At 44.0% G+C, this 18,816-nt stretch overlaps 1 protein-coding gene across 4 annotated transcripts in view; it reads right to left on the bottom strand.

Moving 5' to 3' along the window:
• The window catches only part of PDZD2 (PDZ domain containing 2), a 307,796-nt gene extending 292,909 nt beyond the window's left edge, over positions 1–14,887 (bottom strand). For all 4 annotated transcript variants that reach the window (XM_075932594.2, XM_075932596.2, XM_075932597.2 and 1 more), the window contains exon 1: positions 14,021–14,887. The gene's annotated coding sequence lies outside the window, so the exon portion shown is untranslated. The remainder of the gene's footprint in view (positions 1–14,020) is intronic.
• Between the last annotated feature and the right edge of the window lie 3,929 nt (positions 14,888–18,816).

Raw genomic sequence — 18,816 nt, 5'->3', positions numbered from 1 at the left:
ACAAAGGGCATCTTACTCCAGAAGAGTAATTTTTTAGAACAGTTATTTGGCTTCTTTGCCAGGAACTGATTTATTTTGCAACATGAAGGTCTATGGAGTGTGTCATCTTGGTGGAAAACGCCTCTGCTTTCCAGTGCAGACTGCCTAGCTTCCTAACCCTTCTGTGCTCCTACACTAGAAAAACTTAACAGCCTCTCAGACCCCTCCCCGCCATCTCCATCCATGTCATCACACTAAGTGGCCTGCTGGCAGCATTGCTGTATATGTACTTATCAAGTCTGCTAATTCACATAATAAAATATATAGAGAAACATTCACTTAAGACCTGCTCCCATAGGCAAGTCACTGCCTAAGGAACCATTAAAACATTCCCAGTTGTAATTTTGTCTAGCTGCTTAAAAACCCATGAATTCAGTTTGCTATACTCCTTTTGCAGATCATTTATGACAGCTTCACTGTTTACTATAAAAAAAGATAACTGACAATTACTGAAAGCCACGTCAGTCCCCTCACAGCTCTCCTTTCTCTATCACATCAAGCACAAACCACTTGTCTTCACCAAGGCCTTTGAGAGGGTGATCCTACCACACCCCTAGTCTCATCTCTATTGAGATGTGGACCCTTGTCTCCACTCCATCAGCGATGCCAGTTGTGATGAACCATTTCTCAGGTTTTCTAGTAAGCACCATACACTCTCTTCCATTATTACACTGTTATGATTGGGAGAAGCTCCCCATAAACCTCGCCAATTCAGTGTAGTGTCTCCCTTCAAATTCCTTAAACTCTCCTCTGCTGTCGTGCCTTCAGAAAACTTACCTGGCAGCAGGCATACTGGTGATCAGAATAGTCTGGCCCCTCCACATTTGACTGCGGTATCCAGCTGTTCTCTTTTTTACACTTAGACTGCAACATCTTCAAGACAGAAACCATCTTTTTCTTATGTATGTTCATACAACATGATTTGGTCCCCTACGTACTATCACAATAGAAATAATCTTTCCTTTCTCCTCTTATGCTTCCATCATGATGGCCTTTCCATGTCTCTATCCTGCCAAGCCAAACTTCATTTCAGAGCACCATCAACATAATGCAACTTTGCTTTCCTAGGCACGCATCTGGTCTTGCCAGGAATAAAATGAAAAGCTTTTTGCTTCTTGCAGGTGTGTCGTACATGTGAGTAGAACAGAATCTGATCATTCATTTTAGGATACCATCGCTATCGCTGTGAATGCTCAATTCATATGTGCAGAGATCTGCATTGCGCTCTACTTCCATCCAAGTAGTGTACATACTTGGCACAGCGGAGTGCCAAAGAAACAAAGTGAACTTCTAGAATAGAGAAAATGAAAGTGAGTAGGGGCAACTGGGAATTCTATCATTTAAAAATTAATACTTATGTTGAAAATGGAGTGTGAATATGCACTCATTTCTCCTGGCTTCTGGGAGACTTTGTTATCTTAATAATTCATATTAATCCAAACGTCTCCTAATTTTAAATTACTTTTACATTGTGCCAGATTTTGCCCAGTTATTCAAGAGGGACACACTAGTCTAACTGAACTGGATTTGGCCAAAACATCTGTGGAAACATTTTTCATGTGTTTATTTTTACGAGATGCCATCCAAAAAAAGAAAAAAAAAATCACACTTCTGTCTCAAAGAGTTCACCGTTGACTACTGGTGTAAACAAGAGGAGAGGGTGGTGGCCCACCCTATTTCTTGTGCTTTTGGCACCACTTTCGGTACAGTAAGTTTCATTGCACTTCCTGTTCAGTCAATTTCCCCTATTTTCATTGGTTTTGCTCACAGCAACATGGGACAGGTCGGGGAAGGGAGCAAAATGTGAGTTCCCCTGCCAACTCTGGGGTTTTACCAAGGCGAGAGCACCCATCCTGCAACTACATTTAACTCCTGTTTTTAAAATTGACATGGCCCCTGGTTCTGCAATTTACCATCTACTGTTACAGTACAGAGGCAGGCTGCTGTAAATTATTGCATTAGGTGCCAAATTAATTTTCTTCAGCTCTGACCTATTATCGGTATAGCTTATATCTCCCTTAAAAGGGTATCACAGTTTCAGGGGGAACTTCTTTAACCCTCCTCCATAGTTTGCTCAAGGAATCCCTTCGCCGGTCTCAGATCTCTGGCCAACACCTCTCTCTGAGCAGAGACCCACGTCCCACTCACTCCTGAACCTTGGAGGTTAGACTGGACCCCCCCCTTGCACTCTGCTGTGATTATCCTCAAGCAAGTCTGCTCTTTGCTTTCTCTCGAAGGACAAGACAACGTTTTACTGCTGACCACACTGCTCTTTCAAAGCAAAGTACATTTATTTCAAGACAAAAGCATACAGAGAATACACATAAAACTGGCATCTTTATCAGTAGTGCCCCATTAGTCCTATAGAGACTGTGACAAGTTCCAGCCTTTCCAACTCACCCATAGAGTTGGGTTATTCCTTGGATCATTGCACAGATCATGTTTATTTGCTGAATCAAAATTGAAGTCCTCAAGTTTGTCCAAAACCCAGCTTTTATAGCCCCAAGGCTACCTGAAATGGGCAAAACCAGTCATTGGCCCTCATTCCAGGGGGTACCACTTCACAGTAGGGATGTTAAATTTAATCAATTAGTTGATGGATTTTCCATTGACTAGTTGATAAGCAGGGGAGCCGCAGTGGCGTTAGCTCCCAGTGGGAGTTAACCCCGCTGCGGCTCTTCTTTTTAAATGTATTAAAAGTCAGCAGGCTCTTAATACATTAAAAAGCAGAGGCACAGCATCTGAGACTGGGTGTGAGCTGGGAATCAGGTGATTCCTGGCTTGCATCTGGTCCCTGCTACTCCCTTGCTTCTCCAGCTCCCCCACAGAGGTGGTGCTGGGGGGGGGGGGGGGAAACCGGCTTTTAAGTTGGCTCCCCCCAGCACTGGCTTCTGCTTTCCCTTTCTCCATCCCCCACCCCTTGCTACCTCTGCAAGAGGCAGCAAGGTGGGGGAAGCGACTAGTCAAGGGACTAGTTGACTATCTGATAAGCAGAAGCTTATCGGATTGTTGACTAGTCATTTACATCCCTACTTCAAAGGCTGGACAAATGCACAACCAGCCTAGGGATTCTGCATTAAATTACCCCCAAAGTTTTTAGTTCCTGGAGGAGTTGCAGTAATTATTTCTCAAGATGTAGAATACAATCTCTAAAGATACTGAATGCCTGTCACTGTGACATAGGGCTTATCTCACACACACAGAGGCTAGAAGAGATTTGGGCAGAAAAATAGCAAGAAGAGCAGCTACCGTGTCCCTTCTTAGGCCTTCCTCTGTTTCCCAGCACTCTCAGTTAGACTCCCTTGCACACTGTTAAGCAAAAACAAATAGGGCCAGCAGAACCATAGTTAGCACATTTACATTAGTTATACCACTTTACACACCATCTCTGAATTTGGCCAACAGACTTAAGGATAAGAGATGAATCCACTCTCTCATGCAGCTTTCCATCATGTAGAGAGAAAGGAAACAGGCAGGGACTCGGTCATGAAAGGTATCCCCACCAACGTTTTGTAAGTCTTTGTGCAGTCCTTCCCTTGAGATGAATAAAGTGGAAACGCTTCATTATATTGTTTTTCTTGCAATCTGTTGCAGAAAGACCCAACAACATTGCTTACATGAAACTGTAAACTGCGTTTGACTATTTATACTGTGAAGGAATAAATGCCAACCACATGTCCCAGCAGTTAAGAAAGGTTCCCTTCATGGTGGGGGAAGAATAAACTGAGCTAGTGACGCCAACAGCAGCAAAAGGGAGCGGCTACAGCAATGTCCTGAGTTCAGTCTTTTATAAACATGTAACACTGGTTTCACGTAGTTCACCTTCAGATTCCATAAGAGTTTGTGAAGTGTCCTATCAAGTCAACTAAATACTTTAACAACTTGAAAGAATTTGCAGTATTGGTTTCAGCAGCTTAAAAATACAATTAAAGATGATAAAATAAGCAGCTTCTCTATCAGACAGACGCAGAGTATTATATATTAGTTTATTACAAAGTAGATAACATTAATTCATTAATGTATTGTAGTATTTGTTTCCAAAACAGAATCCAAAATAAAACCAATCTTTACTTTTCCATATTTTGTCATTTGCTTGCACCAACATTTTGAGTGGTGTAACTACTTCACACTGGGTTCTAGTTTTGCCATGTGCAGGTAAATAAAATCCATTAATGATCATGCAATTTTAGTTCTCCTAGCCATATGCTAAGGCAGGAATATACCCAACCAAGCATTAAGGGAAAGCATAAAAAAAATACTCAGGTTGTGTCATACCATTCCAATAATAGAACTTCTTTGCACCATTAGGGTACGTCTACACAGCAGGGCTAAACTCGAAATAAGCTATGCAACTTGAGCACCGCAAATTGCATAGCTGAAGTCAAAACAGAATATTTCAGAATTAGGGTACGTCTATACAGCACTTATTTTGAAATACAGCACTCTTCCTCTGACTTCCCTTACTCCTCATACAATGAGGTTTACAGAAGTTGGAGCAAAAGCCTATTATTTCAAAATAATGGGCTTGCGCTGTAGACTCACAATATATTATTTCGGAATAACTGATGTTATTCTGAAATAACGCTATTGTGTAGACGTACCCTTAGAGAATATCTATGAAGGATCTGAAAGCACCTTACTAAAACAGGAAAGGAAGGCTGAATTTATTGAGAAGTATTATCACCCTTTTACAATATATTGGGTTCCAATAAGTCACATAAATAATTTACAGTGCAAGATTCTATTCTCTCACCCTCAACTTTTCTAAACTTTTCATGTAGAGTGCAAGAAATTCTGTTCAGAAACTACTCGAAATAAGAAACAGAGACAGGATGTTAGTTCAGTGGTAGTTTTATGCAGCTGTTTTCCCTGAACATGAGGTACCACTTCTGACAACTACATTTTGAAGTGCAGTTCCAGATGCATGACAGAAACACAGGAATTATGCAGTTTATGACTAATGAAGAAACTTTGAACTCCAGTTCACTCTGAAATACTCTGATTCCCTCTCTCTCCCACCTGATTAACTTGTTAATACTTTGGAAAGTTGCATAGACGAATGAAGTGGTAACTTTGCCTTCTTGCAAACTGGAGCATTCCTTCTGGCTTCATATTGAGGCGGCCAAAATTAACCTAATTACTCTTAATGTAACTGTTCTTTGTTTTACTTCAGTTATTGCCACAATCAATTATCCATTTAAACTGGACCAGGATATAAAATAGCGAACAGAGCAGTATGTTCTGGATGGATGCACCTAATTCCTCAGACAGGCATCGGAGTCCCCCTTGATGAAGTAATTGTTCTTTATCCGTGATCACTCTGGGAATCCAGATGCAACATTTTACATGGATTGCTATGAGGCTATTGACAACAGAACAGACACTAGAGCCATCCCTAGACATGCTAAAAATAGATTAAAGATTATAGTGTTATTAGCAAAGATACAATGGGCGAGAGAAATGGACCGGATGACCCAGCAGGTCTTTTCCTTCCCAGTGCTCCTGGTGCTATGATACACAGTACTTCGATGTGGTAGTTTTCACTACACAGCATTAAATTCTCTGGCTAAAGCAAAATGAAAGGCAAAGTGATAGACTAAAGAAAGTCCCTGAAAATAAGTCAAGAGCAACTGTTTCAATGCAGCTCCACCCCTGAGAGCACCAAGGGTATGTCTACATAGCAAAGTTATTTCAGAATAACGACTGCTATTTTGAAATAACTTCGCAAGCATCTACACAGCCAAACAGCTGCTTCAAAATAATTTCAAAATAGTGGACTGCTTATTTCGAGTTCTGTAAACTTCATTCTATAACTTCATAACTATTTCGGAATAAGTGTTATGTAGACAGGGAATAAGGCCTATTTCGAAATAGCAGCACCATGGTCAATATTTTCCCCCAAGTCTTTCTTTTAGGACTCCCAAAGGAAGAGGTTATTCTGCCCACCAATCTCCTCATTTTGTCCACCAATTAAGCCTACTTTCTGACCCACCATTTTTGGCTCTGGTCCCCACTTTTCTTGTTTACCAGGCATGATTAGAACATAGGCCTGGAATAATGTCAGGAAGCCTTTTGGTTTGGACTAATTACGTATTTGTTTCTCCCTTTCTCCAGTATCATTTGTTAAAATCATGCTTTTGGGAGTCCTAAAAAAGACTTTGGGGGAAAATATTGGCCAGGGTGCTGCATCCTGGAGTCCCTTTTTTATCTAAATTTTTGATTGTTTCAGGCCTGACTGTACTTGATGGACATAAACGTGGTACAGATAACATACCTAGGTTGGTTTACGACCATCCAAGCACCAATTTCTAGCTCAGTGCATAAAGATGAACCTTCTCAACATACTTCAGGGGGACAGTATGGAGAAGTAGGGCTGCAATCAATATGGTGGCACCTAAATTCTCCTTTCACTGTGTCATCATTGCTGGTAAGTAGAGGGCTTGAAAGAAATCAGAAGCAAGCTACATATCCATAGTTAAATCAACTGAGTGCTTGAGGTGCTCCCGGAATTGAAACATCTGGGATCCAGTGGAACAGGCTTGTCACTGGAGGCAGCTGAGCCCTGGAATGCTCACAGTGTCTCAGTGCAATAAAGCCCAGATCTGCTACTTTGGATGTTAAGGAAGGGGAAGGTTGAGTGGTGACGTTTTCCTTAATTCTCTAGGTGAGGAAGGCTTTGGTTGGCATAGTGTCTGTTCAGATTTACTCTGTAAAATTGCATTTAAATTTTTAATTATAACTGCATCAAAAACCTTTGATTGATTCATTACTTATTTCAGTTTATATTATGGTCCTAAGCATCACTGTGTTCTGGTTCACATGTGATGTGCTGCCAGATGATAAATGTTAGAACATTTATGCTCCAGTCTCACATAATGCATGCTACACTGGAACATCAATAAGATATTCCAGGTTTCTCAGATTTCAGTTTGAGGTGAAACTGACATGTAGGCTATGACAGTGAGGAGTCTTGTAGTACCTTAAGGGTTAACAGATTTATTTGGGAAGAAGCTTGCCTGGGCAAAGATCCACTTCGGCTGATGCATCTTGCCATCTTTTTTTCATATACAGGTTGAACCTCTCTAGTCCAGCACCCTTGGGATCTGACCAGTGCTGAACCAGAGAATGTGCCGAACAACAGGAGGTCAATATCATCTTCCATCATCAACACTTCCACTGTTTACTGGGCTCTGAGGGGATATGTACGGGTAAAATAGGCCTAAGTAACAGCACAGAACATTGAGAGCCAGGACTGATGGCTGTAATCAAACTTTATGGGACTGTGGGAAACTAGGACACACCCATGGTAAGTGGACATCCAGCCAAGTAAAATCATCCCAGACCACAGATGTTGCTGGGCCAGACAAGAGAGGTTCAACCTGTATTCATCAGATGCATTTCACAAAGTGGGTCTCTGCCCATGAAAGCTTATGCCCAAATAAATCTGTTTGTCTTTTAAGGTGCCATAGGGACTCCTAATTGTTTTTGCAGATGCAGATTAACATGGCTACATCTCTGAGACGAATCTAGGCTATACTTCCCTAATTTGTTTATGAAAAGATCACATGAAACAGTATCAAAAGCCTTACTAAAGTGGAGCTATAACATCTACTGTTTCCCCCATCCACAGGGCTTGTTACACTCTCAAAGAAAATTATTAGGTTGCGTTGATAACAATTTGTCAGATTGTTAGTGTGCACTGCTCTTGTTAAATGAAATGATTCTTTCAACAAAAAGGGAATGCTCTTTTGATTTTGGTAGCTTGTGCCAAAGAATGTAATCACAGACATCACACACACTGGTGAACCTTTTTATAGTCAAGGAGCTATTGCTGAAAGATAACACACTGCATACTGGGTTATGACAGTCTTTATGCAAACACTAGGCCCAGAGGGATGACTAGCTGATATTAAATGGCTGTGATACACAGGAAGTTAGACTAGATTTCCAGCCTTAAACTCTGTAGGTCATATATTCCAAGAAGTCTGTTAAGATCAAACATTTTATTTTCTAAAATTATAACAGACTATTAATAAGGTTAATGTGGTCTATTCCCTATTATTTAATTATAATGCTGAATTCCTGTCCTCTTTTTTGCATATAGTCTACTGAGAATTAGCTTAAAGAACTGCTACCTCTTTCAGTGGGTAGCATTACTTGGTGGCTGCGAGTAATTGGACATGAAGTGGTAGCACCTTTAGTTAGGCTCTGGCTGGTCTGACAAACTGAACAGGGTTAGAGACTCATCCGTTCTGGGCAGGAGCGTACTGGCAATCAAAATAGGCCCGGGAAATGAGTTGAGAACAGCCCTCTCCATAACGTTACTCCTGCATGCCTCTCAAGCCCTGCCCCCTGCGTCATGTCCGGCACATGGTGCAGGCAGCGGGTCAGGCTTGGAGTGAGGGGCAATGGCGTGCAGAGGTGGAGCTGCTTGGAGTGAGGGGCAACGACGTGCAGACACAACGGCCCACCGGGAAATTCCTGGTACTCCGCCAGGCCCGTCCACCCCTGGTTCTGGGATAGCAAACTTAAAACAAAAAACAAAACAAAAAACCAGTGTGCCCCAGGAACCACTGTCAGCAATCCAATATGTAACACATTCCTCCATTACTGAACATATTTTCCAGACTGACATTAGGGGGCACTGTGTGGTTGGAGGTCTCATGTTTCTGATGCTGAATAAAGCCAACTACCATATGTGGACTCAACCATGCTGCCCCTATATACTGTTTTCTATTCCTACTTCCCTGGTTATATTAAGCTGTCCACCTATTCCTGTTTGTATTATAAGATTTATGCTATAAAAACATACAGGATGTGTAGCACAGCCAAGTTAATATTGCTGTTGGAACCTCAGCTTTTGCATTTCCCGACTTCTGCCTTTTCAACAGTGCAACATTAATGATGCCTTAACAAGTATTTTTTTAAAATACATAATAGTTTGTGAAAGGCATTGGAATCCTTCCAGATGAAAAAGTGACATATATTTGCTGTGGCCAGGAAATAGAAAATTCAGCAAAAGAATACTTTGTCTATACTGCCCCTCTCTTGCAGAAAAACATATGCAAATGAGGCTAACCATGGAATATTGCCATGCCTCATTTGCATAATTAAGGAGGCTCTGTTTTTGCACAACAGGCTTTTGCGCAAAAAAGAGCCATCTACATGGCTCCTTTTTGCACAAAAACTCCCTCTTGCGCCAGAGCCATTCTTCCGCGGAAAAAAATGTGGAAGAATGGCTCTTGCGCAAGAGGGGTTTTTTGTGCAAAAAGGAGCCGTGTAGATGGTTCCTTTTTGCGCAAAAGCCTCTTGCGCAAAAATGGAGTTTTATTAATTATGCAAATGAGGTGCAGCGATATTCCACACTTTGCCTCATTTGCATATGTTTTTCCGCAAGAGAAGAGCAGTGTAGACATAGCCTTATTCTTGACGACAGGAACTTTAGAACAGTAATGCTTTAGAAGTGTGTGACACTTCAGCATAAGACTTTAGAAGTGTGTGACATACACAGCATATTTCTACATTAAATAGTTAATATTCCTAGGCATTAATTCACTGCAATTCAACCAACCTTTAAAGAATTGAAATGCATTTGATACCACTGATACTTTAAACAGTAACAAAAGCCAAATTACTCAGTCTCAGATGTTATTTTACTTTGATTTTTGAAGATAGAAGTCCGTTTACTTTTTAAAGCTAAACAAAGGAGGGGGAAAACCCTAAGATTTCAAAAGCATTCTGCAGACCTTGGCAGGGCCGAACTAAATAATGTCAGAGTTGCTCTATTCCATCTTTCAGAGAGGATCCTGGGCAGTTGCTCATCTGACCTGAGGCTTGCGCAGTTCCATTTTGTCACCTTCTTGCTCAACTATGCAAGGCTAGGGGGGAGAGATAGGGAGATGCTTGCTGCAGTACCACAAATAATCAGATGAAACACAGCTTCAAAGAACCTTTTCACTGGACCCAAGTGAACTAGGGCCTTTTCTTTTATACTGATTGGCTAAGGCAGAAGCTTACTCTAGCTAAATAAATAGCTTTGAAGCAATATGGATGATAGACACTGTGGCCTAGTGGAGGGAACATAGTTCTATCTCAGAGATCAGGGCTTTCCAAACTTCCATGTGCCCTCTACAAAGTCATTTGACCTCTGTCTCTCAGTTGCTTGTTTTGCAAAATGGACATGTGCACGTTCCCTTCGGGAAATGGAGCATGCTGGTGAAAAATGCAGGACAAGTAATATTCCCAGATCTTGGTAACCTCTGAAAGTTTCCATTGATAGTTTTTCAGGTCGACAGTGAAAATTCATATCCTTAATCATGGAGAATAATTTTTTCCTCCATCAGCTTCACAATCAGAAGATTGTGCCTGCTCCAAGAAATTGTCATTATTTGTAGCAATTCATTACTTCTGGCCTCAAAATCTTATTTTTGCATGAGTCAGTGTTTGTCTACCCATGTTTATGTTTATGGCCCTGAAATTTTGATGGGTAAGTAAAGAGACACACACACAAAAACAGACGCCCAGAAATTCATAAAGGAACCATTATGAGTCTTTTAATCCAGAAACATTCACCTTAATCCACTTTTTCAGAAGATTTTAACTGTTGATGAAATTGACTAAATACCAAAACATAAGGTAAACCTCCTTCGGTGCAAGCAGTAGAGTCCATATATAATCTAAACAGACTTGCGCATTCTGGTTTTAAGAAGGTTATTTCTGTAATGCAACTTGGAGAGGGATTCTCCCAATGACTATAGGCCCTTGCAGGATGGGAGAGAATTCCTCCAGAGCAGGAACTGAGCAGGACAGTCAAAAAGGTGCCCTACAACAGGCCCTCTCAGAAGTGGCAACATATGGGCAACCATAAGCAACTGGTGTTTGCGGAGAGATGGGGTGTGGGGTGGGCCACTGAGAAAGACAGGGTACCCCATTTAGCAATTAAAATGGGCACAAGGGAGGGCAGTGTATCTCCGGGGTGCTACCACAAGTCACCTATGTAGGGGAATGGAAGGAATAGATTAGATGAAAGAGAGAGGAGTATGGGAGGAATGGGAGTGGAGGAGGAAACTATAACACATAATCTTGCCAATTCCAGGGTGCACAATCATCCACAGGCAGCTAGTCCATGCTGTTGTAACATAGGCAATCTTAAAACACTGCAACTACATGAGGTCAACAAGGGCGCCTTTTTGGGAGAGGGGGGCAGCAGCCGTGTGCACTAGGACGTGGCTTGCTTTTCATCCCATCTCTTCCCCCCCCTCCCGCCCACTATTAGAGAGTGAGGGGAAAGTGCTTGCATTCTGTGCATGCCCCTCACACCTGGCTACTGAAGGGAGCTCACCAGCCAGGTGTGAGCGGCATGCAAGGACCTTCCATTCACTCCCTGATAGTTTGGGGGGGGGGGAGGAGAGAAGGAGGAGGGATCAAAAGCAAGTCACATCCCAAAGCGCACGGCTGCTGCCCCCCTCTCCCGAAATGGTGCCCTTAGATGTCAGGCATCATCATTTCAGTCCCCACTGAGACCCCTCCAATTCTGTGCCTCCTGATAGTGAACAGTGGCTTTTGGCCAGTTCCCCCATGAGCTACAACACTTCTGTGCTTCACCTCCAAGAACCACAGCAACAGATGAGTGTTTGCACGGAAATTCATGAAAACTGTGATGTACTGATGTCTTACAATTAGGGAGAGATCCACAGAAACAGCAAAGAGGGGCAGAAAAAGTGAAGTTAAGGATGGAGTAAGATCCCAGTTTATTCTTCCGAGCATTGATCTAAAACAGGATCACCAGAATGGCCCAATTGATGCACAGAAGGCCAGGGAAGGAGGGGCTTATGGGTCAAGTTCTGGCCCTGGGAAACAGGGGTGAGAGGCCTGGGGGCGGAGGGAGAAAGGAAAGCCAATCCCACTCTAGGGATGTGAACAACGAGTGGATGAGTCTCTTCCCCACCCCCCCTTGCTGCCTCTATCAGAAAGAGGCAGCAAGGGGGAGGAGAAGGGGTGCTTAAAAGCAGCAGTGCCACATGGAGCCTGGGGCCAGCTGGGGAGTCCCTGGGGCTGTTGCTACACTTCAAAGGCAGAGGTGCACTTATCGAGTAATCAAATAGTCAATGGAAATTTCATCAACTATTCGATTAGCCAATTAATCTGAAATTAACACCTGTAACTCCCACACAGCCTGCAGCAGTTGCTCTGGTCCCACAGGGCTGGCTGGGCTTAGCATACTGCTTTGGGAGTTGTGACCCAGCACACAGGGTCACAACTCCTCTCAGGTTTGGCCAAGCTGCCTCTCTGTCATGATGGCAGGGACTGGTCAGGCCAAATTTGAGTGAGTGGTGCTGTGATCAGGGGTGTCAGGTCTCGCAACACCACTACCACAAACTGTCAAGATTTACACATGGGTCCTCCTGAGCCAAACAGCTAGGGTGTGTCTACATAGCAAAGTTATTTCGGAATAATGGTTGTTATTCTGAAATAACTATGCAAGCATCTACACAGTGATTCCGTTATTTCCGACTTGTGTAAACCTCATTCTACAAAGAATAATGCCTATTCCAAAATAGCTATTTTGGAATAGGGGCTGTGTTGACACTCCACTTCGGCTATTTTGAAATAGCCCCTCACCAGAGCCATTCTAAGTTATCCCTCCTGGGGCTCTAAATAGAGATAGTATGTCTACATTAGGGAAACCTGCCTTGGATTAATTTTGAGGCTTCCCTGCAGTGTAGATGTACTATTTTGAAATAAACTATTTCAGAATAACTATTCCTAAAATAGCTTATTCCAAAATAACTGTGCAGTGTAGACATAGCCATAGAGAACAATTGTTCTGCTACACTTTTAAGGAGACATAGGCTATTTCAACAACCAAAGGTACCATTGAAAGACAAGCAAAGTTCTGCAGGCCACCTGAAAGAGAAGCAATATATTTAACATGCATGAGATTTTCTGTTTCAATAGGTTTTAAGGCCAGCCCTTGATGTTTTCCTCACCCTTCTGTTGTGGTTTTTTAATTCCTCGTAGGCTGCTTACACCATTGTATATATCAAAGCCTGGTTTGTGTAGATAAATGTATTTAATGACAAACTATTTTCTGGCAATAAAAAAAAATCAGCCAGATGTTTCATGCTGTCTGACTTTATTAGGTTGCTACAGAAAGGGAATTACTTGCTTTAAAAAAAAACTCAACTGATTTCCTGCTTGCTAATGTCCCCCAGATTCCATTCCACTGAAGGACAGTCATGCAGGTAATTTTAAAATGAATTAAAATCCACAATGCATGAGAAATTAATTAAAATCCTCAAGGCAGAGGTTGTTGCCTGCTACCATCTGTGAGTGTCTCTATAATCTACTGCAATAGCATGTGGCTGAGAGTCCAGGCACTTGTATCCAGGCAGGAGGGTGAAGGACACTGGTCCCCGTTCCTCCAGTATCCTACCAGACTCAAGATTTCCAACAAATTAAGGTGCATGTTGTTAAATGATGCCTTGCTGCACTTATTACTTCTGCACGACTCAGGTTTGTGCTAGTAGGTGGGGAAAGGTGACCCCAGTCTTTTATAGTTCAGATAATGCTGGCACTAGAGATTTTACCAACGAACACTGAAGGGTGAAATCACACAAAGGTCTGGAAGCTGCAGATCACGGTAAACACCTAACATATTCAGCAAGTGGTAATGCAAACTACAGACAGATACACGAAGGAGAGTTGGGCGGATTTCGATATACCCACGAAGTTACTGGATGCTTAGAGAAAAAGAAAAGAGCTGTGAGGAAGGGTTCATTTAATTTACTTGACTTCTACCAAAACCGATCTCCCGACTGTCACATTTCTTGACAAGCCACAATTTTTAAAAAAAAAAAACAGACATTTGATTTCCCTGCCTCCTTCCTCTGCTAAACCAGCGCCTGGTGTCATTTCTGCGCCGACTGATCCCCTGCAGGAGGAGAGGAGAGCAAAGCAAAGCAAAGCGGGATCCACTCACCTCCTGCCACCAGGTCCGATGGCCAGTCCCAGGCGCTGGCTCTGGGCTCCTCCGGCCAGTCCCAGGGCGGGGGGAGCCAGGCTGCCAGCGGGCAGGGCACTGTACTTCTGTCCCCAAGCTGGGGGGCGGCTCGTCTCTCGCGGGCGGGCGAAGGGGGCTGGGCTCGCCGGGCTGCGGTGGGAGCGGACGCTGTGCCCGGAGGGCTGCGGGGTCTTTCCCCACCTGTTTTCCCGAGTGGGCGGGGCTGCAGGGCCCCTCCCCCGGGCTGGCGAGACGCTCCCGCTACAGGTCCCGGCTCTGGGGGCTGGCTAAGGCTTCGCTCGCTCCGGCACCAGAGGCCGGGCGACAGGCTCCTTGGAGACTCTGCCCGCGCCCCAGGCGACCGGCTCCCAGTGCGGCGGTGGCGGCTATTTATATCCCGGCCGGACCCCTGCCCCGCCCGGGTGACAAGTCCCAGCAGCTGAAGTTCGCTGCGGTGCGGCTAGTTACGAAGCCGGGCTCCCCGGTGCCGGGCAGAAGCCGCGGGCAGGGGTGGAGCTCGCCGTGCAGCGGGGCCCCGGGGGTTCCTTGCCCAGCGGGGCTCGGGCAGGGAGCGGGGCTGCCCAGCCCTTCACCCCGCCGGGCCCGGGGGCAGCAATGGGGGGAGCGCGCCGAACTTGGCCCTTTCCGCAGCTGGGAGACCCCCCGTCTCCCTTTCTAAGATCCCCCGCCCCGCCCCCGGGCTACCTCGCCCCCAGCTGCACAGCGGGATTCCCTACGAGCCCCAGCTCCCCCTGCAGCGCAAGCTCGGACACAGCGGGGGGTGCTGCCCCCACGTAGCCGCAGGCAGCACTTCGGCCGGGTGCAGGCTCCCCGCTTTCCCACCGACTCAGCCTCCCTCCCCCAGGGCAGCCTGAACCCCGCCTCCCCCTCGTGCGGGGCGTGGGAGGGGCCACATCCCCGCAGAAACGCCGCCGTGGGCGGGGATTCCCCTTCCGCCTGAGTGACAGAATAGGCGGGGACTCCCTTCTCTAGAACGAGAGGCGGGGATTCCCTCTTGAGTGACGTGAGTGGGAGGGATTCTTCCTTCGAATTCCCTGTTCCCTGCGAAGCTCCAGCGCGGAGGTTTTCCTCCCCCGGCGGCAGGGGGCTGCGCTTGCCAGGACGTCTTTACCAAGGGAAGGGGGCCGAGAGCCGCCTGTCCAGCCCCACAGCTGTTTGCTCTATTGGCAGCTGTGTAACCAACTTGACAGGCGAGGACAAACCGTAACATGTGGCTTGCAAATACCAAACAAGCCGGGAGTAACGTGCATTCAACTAATCCGCACCCAGGCGCTCTTGTGTTGGAACGAGGGTGTCCACACATGAAGTGAATCGGGAGCAATTCCACGTTGGAGGCACGCCCAAAGCTATGGTCATGCATGAGTTCATCCCATCTTTTAGTGGCTGCTTTGAAGCCGTGTCACCAAGCGATAACAAGGAGGAGGATTTTGCTAATCACATTTGAATGATTGCAAGTCAGGCAGAAAGTTTGCTAAAGAGCGCCTCCGACGTTCTGGCACGTGTACTGCGCTGAGCAGTTGATAGGTTCACAGTCCTTGGATTCGTACAAAGTTTTTAAAAAATGCTGCGCTGGATCTCCTTAATCTTCCATTCTCCCTCCCCAAGGCTGGGGATGTTTAAATAAGAGTGTTAGTTTAAATAACTATTTGGTTACTTTTAAAGGAACACAGAAAAGATTCAGGATAATTGAGCTGGAAAAAATAATTTTCCCTGTTTCACTAGTAACTTTAGAACATTAAAACAAACATTTAATGCTCATTTGATTTTTGCTATTTGGTTTTCGCATGTCACTCAGCTCAGACAGGGATAGGGAAAATGGCTTTGTTTTATTTCTTCTCCATTTCACTTCCTGATTCTAATGAACTAATAGGATGCTGATGTGTTTGTGTTTCCAGTATTGCAGAGGAATGTTCAAGTTACAAAAAAATTGTTTGTTGGCCTAACCAACTTGACAGTGTCCTTTAAACATTTTCTGTATTAAGAGATAGGAAAGTTAGTTGTTTTTGAGTCTTTATCTCCTTTTGGAGATTGTGACTCCTAATCCTATGAGGGTGATTGATGGTTAGGGCTTTCTGAAATTAACAGCCCATTTTTGTCAGTTTCACAGTCATAGGATTTAAAAAATACATTTCATGATTTCAGCTATTTGCAAGTCAAATTTCATGGTGTTTAAATTAATTGTAGGGATCCTGATCCAAAAAGGTGTGAGGGGGTCACAAAATTATTGTAGGGGGATTGCAGTATTGTTATCCTTACTTATGCACTGATGCTGGAAGCAAAGCTACCTTCAGAGCTGGGTAGTTAGAGACTGGTGGCTGCTGGCAGAACCGCTGCCAGCAGCAGCAATGCAGAAATAAGGCTGACATGGGATGGTATTGTCCTCCTTACTTCTGGACAACTGCTGGTGGGGCACTTGCCTTCAGATGTGGGCAACCATCCCACTGCCACCTCTCTGTAGCCACCCAGCTCTGAAGGCAGTGCAAAGGTAAGGATACTGTGACCTCTCCTACAACTTTCTTTTGGGCCAGGACACCCCACCCCACCCCATTTGAGAAATGCTGGTCTCCCCCATGAAATCTGTTTAGCATAGAGTAAAAGCACACAAGAGACCAGATTTCATTTTCCATTACACGTTTTTCATAGCCATGAATTTGGTAGGGCCCTAGAGATGATTTATTATAATGTCTGCTTTTTTTGGTCAGAGAATCAACAAGTACAGTCTAGCATTGTAACCAATGAGTTGTCTTGCAACCCATCCTGCAAAATCACTCTGAGTTGTTGTGAGGGCTGACAATTGAGCAATACATTATAATAATTTAGCTAGCCACAAAGAGACAACGATTCCCTGCTGCTTAAATGCAATACCACCAACAAATATCATTCCCTGGTGACTCGCTTTCACTTCAAGACCGTAAGGGAAATTTTTATAATTTTAGTTCTTTTAGTCCTTAAATATTCCCCAGACTCATCTTATCATGATTATGAGAATCAATAAATTACTAGCTTTCAGTACCTTTTATGGATAGAGACCATGAAGCAGTGTGTTTGGTGGAGTGAGTTTGTCAGAAGTTGCTAGTTAAGCCTAGTGAATCCTTTGGCACTTGGCACCTGTGGGCCTCTGTATCATAATTCTCTTCCTTCCTCCCTTCCCCAATGATTCCAGCTCACTTCAGGAATCTCCCTATTCCCTCCAAGTTATATTGCAGGACTCCCCCGTATGAGCTTGGCCTGACCTGCTCCCCATGGGCATCATTCAGCCTGGATATACTAGGCCTTATCCAAACAGAATAGTGATAGAGATGCAGCCGTGTTAGTCTGGTCTAGCTGAAACAAAAGACAGAACTATGAAGCACTTTCAATGACCTTAAAACATGCATATTGCTTCAAAGAGACTAACTCCAGACTTCAAGGAGAAGCTTCAGAATTGTCATTCATGCTTAAATTTGACACTTTATGTATGGGTCTAAACAAAGACTCTAATTATCTCACCCATTACAAAGATAGCTTCCCCAATTGTCACCCCTAATGTCATTATCTCACAGAAACTTCCCCTATTATCACCCCTATATCATTACCTCACAGACACTAACCTTCCCCTCTCACTCCCCACTCTGTTCTAAAATTTGATTTGTCAATTTCACATGCATTTATTTTTTTGATTGTATCACTTTGGTATATATAGTTGTGCCAATTTTTATCCAAACAGGGAATTCTTAATCCTCTCACAGGGATCTTCTCTCCTGACTGAGGTCAGCTCTGCTTAAGTAGTCTTCTCTTAGATCCTCTGCAGGATCAGCCATTTTCATTAAACTCCCTCATACCCAGTTGAGATCAGTAACTACCACTAAGTTGCACAAGGCATGAGCACAACAGAGGGATATCTGATAGTTCATAGGCCAGGCTGAGCTCAGCACACCTTAAAAGCAGCCCAGCCTGACAGCTACATAAATCACAACTAAGGTTTTGCACCCCCACCCCAATGTGAGGGTATACCCCTCACAGATGACAAAGGGGGTGCTGTTGGCTGAGATGCTAATTGCAATACCTTGGCTGCACCTAGGGTGTGAGTCAGCATTAATTAGAGATGAAGCCCACATAGGGGTGGAAGGAGCTGGGTAGTGATTATAAAGACAGTAAGCTTACAACAGAAGGGGTCTAGGGAGAGAGAATGTAATCGCTGTCTGAGATGGGAGTGAAGGGAAATAAGCTAATACAGCAATTCTATAGGTATATTATCCATTTATAATTTCATGTCTTTCCTCCTGTGTCTTCATGGACTTACTTCAGACCTTTTACATGATGTAGAGTTCCCCAGAGATGGATTTCTCACAGAACACTGTGGTGGCTAATCATTAAGAATCACTTAGTCTAAATTAGCATGAATCGTGGAAGCATAATTCATCATCTGGTGTAAACATACTGAGAGGTCCAAATATGCTACTGTCTTCAGGATATAAACTACAAAGTTAATAGATATGATACTTGGATATTTTTAATGGAAGTTGGATCCATACACTATTGTTAAATTAGTAATTTCCTACACAATTTTAAGTTATCCACACTATCTAAATGTTGCCACCAACAGACCAAAATATAAACATTGTTAAAGTATTTCACATAATACTCCACATAAATGTTTACCATCAAGGCTCCTGAGGGTGAACACTCTCTGGCTATGTCTACACTCGCGACTTCTTGAGCCAGAAATATGCAAATGAGGCTAAGCGTGGAATATTGCCGAGCCTCATTTGCAG

The sequence above is a fragment of the Pelodiscus sinensis genome, chromosome 6 (assembly GCF_052426305.1).
Source record: "Pelodiscus sinensis isolate ZL-2025 chromosome 6, ASM5242630v1, whole genome shotgun sequence".
Lineage (NCBI taxonomy): Eukaryota > Metazoa > Chordata > Testudines > Trionychidae > Pelodiscus > Pelodiscus sinensis.
The sequence above is the reverse complement of the archived record's forward strand: the minus strand, read 5'-3'. Positions and strand labels throughout refer to the sequence as shown.